Here is a 3,709-nt window from a genome sequence, read left to right on the forward strand (position 1 = left end):
GATAAATCTCGTGCCCTTCCTTAGAGCTTTCCATATGATACTAATGGTGAATGTGTGACTTTTTCCCAGAAGTGACAAGAGAAGGTGCTACATGGACACTCATAAGTGCAGATAAAAAGTTTTATGGTATTATTTCAATGTTCAGGATAAAGAGATAAAGAGAAGAAGAAGGTAGAGAAACAAAATATATTGAAAGCTTATAATCGTTCTAGACATGTTCTTTAAAAAAACATTATTTAATGCTTAGCCTGTGGATTAAGAACCATTTATTTTATTTGTTTTTTGCTTTATTTTATTTATTTTTGTTTTATTTATTTGTTTTGTTTTACTTATTTCTTTTTTGTTCTAAAAAAATAAAGCTTATTTTAAAAAGAGCTAAGAAGAGTGAAGGCAAATATTTATACAAATCCATTCCAGGAGAGAGTGGGGTGAATGCAAAGTGGGTGTTTCATTTAAACTGAGATTCTACACGTTTCATTGGAACTCTGGTGAATTTCAATTTCTTAGGCAGCATATATGAATTCAGTTTGGAAACTGCTTCATTAAACTCTGAGAATTCCAGCAGAGAGAGAGAGACAGCAAGCATTTGTGACAAAGGTGACTATAATGGCCTGGAATGGGGCTGGGGGGTTAGCAGCAGCATAGACTCTGCCACCGAGACTGCTGCATGGAGAGTCTGAGCTCAGGGGGAAGTTGCACTCATGGTACATATCACATCACTGTTTTCACTGAGTACTGAGAAGTGATATAGGTAGAAAAATCACATAAAACATGACTTTAAGCAAGGTGGCCTGAGAAGGTAGTGTTTGCAGTTAGGACACCTGACTCTATCTCTGCCTCTACATGCCCTCAATTAGCTGTATTCTCTTGGACAAGTCTCCACTCCTCACTTTTCGTAGCTGAGAAATGGGTGTATGCAGGGTGCTATCCTTCCCTTATACATGAGAAACCTGAGGCTCAGAGAAGTTAAGCAAATTATGGAAGGTCACATGCCACATGCCTAGTAAGTTGTAGAGAAAAAATTTAAACTTGTTTTTTGTTTGTTTGTTTTCTGATTCCAAAGGACATGTTCTAATCTAGAGAACTATGAGAATTAATTTCTCATGTTACTTGTATAAAGAAATTACATTATTTCAAAACATAAATAAATATTGTAGGAGAACACAAAAGCAAAAATGGGAGATATGCATTAAAGCAGTCACCACAAAGGGATATATGCGGTTTTAACATTCTCATGCTAATTTACCAATGTTCCCATTATGGGGAGACTTCACTTGAAGTGTTAGAAGAAAGTTTGTGAACAGACTGTGGTAAAAGTAAACATATCACTACAAAGTGTGTGATGGTGCAGGAATTAGATTTCTGTTTGTGAAACAAATATTTAATGTACACATAGACTAGAGCATTACATATTTTTTAACTGTAATAAATCTTAGGAAAACATTAATATTCAAAATTCTTTAAATTACATATACATCATTATAGAAAACACAAAGTTTAATTTCTTTATACCATCAAAGTCTAAGGAAGGGTAAGTCTCAATGGAGATTTAGTTTGGAAGTTTATGTTTCCTGAAAGAAATTCAGGTAAGTGAGGGCCTACAAAAAATGGCTACAGCTGTTACACTTGGGGTTATTAAGAATGAACATGATTGAAAATGGATATTATTGGGATTTAAGAGAGTAATCTCTGTTATCAAAAAAATAAGGATTAGATATTTCAAAAAGAAAATGCTTTATGTTAGAAAATGTGATTATAGTGCTTTTATTAAAAAAATTTCAGAGCCTAAAATTAATCAAAAACATATAATACATGTCTAATAACAGGAAGCAATTTACAAATGCTAAAAAGAGCTGAATTAAGTTAATAGTTTGAATATGGAAATTCTATGAAGTACAGGCCGACATATATTGTCCTATAATTGATCAATGTAGCTTGTTAACTAGATATTTTACACATATATAAAGATCATCATTATATAAATGTGATACTGAGCAGCGTCAGACTCTGCTTTATAAGTCAAAGAAAGATGTGATCACTTAAAATATGTTTTGATTACTTAGATGTGCTTAATTGCCATTTAAGTGTATATCGCATGAATTTTTTATTTGTTGAATAATCATATTACTTTTGGAAACTAGCAAGTCAACCATGACTTTTACATACAAGTTATATTTTGTGAACTAATTTTTGTATATAAATAGTTCTATACGCTTTATTTTTTTCTAAATGACTTTTTGTGACACAGAGGTAATTTTTTGTATTGTTTTTGATTTTATATTATTTGTGCAATATAAATGAATGCTTGCATTGCTAAATGATAATAACATTTTCATTTCTGCATTATTTCTATAGCAACTCTGGAAACTATTTTTAAGACTATGGGCTGTGTCAAATTTCCTGAGTTAACTTTCCAGCTGCACCAATTTTGAAACTTGTGACATTGAATAAGTGACTAACTTCTCTAAGCCTTGGTTTTTTTTTTTTTTCATCTTTGAAATAGAAGACATAGTAATATTTAACTCAATAGATACTTCACCCATTTAAGAAAAAAATGAGTGTTTCACAATGTCTGAAACACAAATAATGTTAACATGATTAGACTTTATTTTTCAGTATATGTTTTTACCTTTACTAAAATATAAGCTCCAAATAATGTTCCTGTCAAATTTTATTTTTATTTACTAAGAACTATTGTGAACAATTCTAATTTTTAATATAATGCTCAGAATTTTAGAGTTATAAATCAAATAACTAAAGTAAGAAATTATATTTTGAATAAATATCACAATTGGAAGACAAAATACTCCCTTTGCAGATTTATTTTGATCATAAGTGGAATGCACACTAAACTTTATCTTTGCTTACCCATACAACAGCAAAGGAAATATTCATTTCCCTGTGATTTTGTTTGTTTGTTTAGCCTCGTGGGAAGTTATTTAAATTTTAACACATTTTATTCACAGCATGCTTTTATGGACTCATATCTTATATAATTGAGTCAGCCCATGTTCAAATTATTAACTGCCTAATTTTTAAACCAAATCTTTTTTTCTTCCTTTACAATTTTTTTTTTTCATTTTTAGGCGAGGTAACCCTTGGTTGACCTCACAGATTTTGAGGACCTTGTCAGTTTACACTACAATCCCTATTTATTTATTTATTTACACCTACAGCACTTGGTCTTCCTAGGGGATCTCCTATCCAAGTACTAACCAGGCTTGACTCTGCTTAGCTTCCGAGATCAGACAGGATCGGGCTTATTCAGGGTAGCATGGCCATAGACTCCTTTACAATTTTTTAATAGACTTTAACTTTTTTTGGCAGTTTTAGGTTTACAGAAAAATTGAGCAGAGAGTATAGTTTCCAGATAGTCCTATTTCCCCATCCTCAAGTTTCTTTTATTATTAACATTTTGCATTGTTGTAATATATTTATTGAAATCGATGAGCCAATATTGATACATATTATTCACTAAAGTCCATAGTTTACCTTAAGTTTCACTCCGTTATACATTTGGATTTTGACAAATGTATGATAACATGTACCCACCATTATAGTATCATACAAAATAGTTTTACTGCCTGAAAAATCCTCTGTGTTCTACCTATTCTACCTATTCTACCTATTCATTCCCATCTGTCTTTCTCTACTCTCTGACAATCACTGATCTTTTTAATGGGTCCATAGTTTTGCCTTTTTAAGAATG

The 3,709-nt window shown here is 31.4% G+C and overlaps 1 pseudogene; it reads right to left on the bottom strand.

Moving 5' to 3' along the window:
• Positions 1 to 3,167: 3,167 nt before the first annotated feature.
• LOC111730127 lies at positions 3,168 to 3,286 on the bottom strand (annotated as a pseudogene).
• Between the last annotated feature and the right edge of the window lie 423 nt (positions 3,287 to 3,709).

Source organism: Pteropus vampyrus, unplaced genomic scaffold (genome assembly GCF_000151845.1).
Source record: "Pteropus vampyrus isolate Shadow unplaced genomic scaffold, Pvam_2.0 Scaffold9, whole genome shotgun sequence".
NCBI classification, from domain to species: Eukaryota; Metazoa; Chordata; class Mammalia; order Chiroptera; family Pteropodidae; genus Pteropus; species Pteropus vampyrus.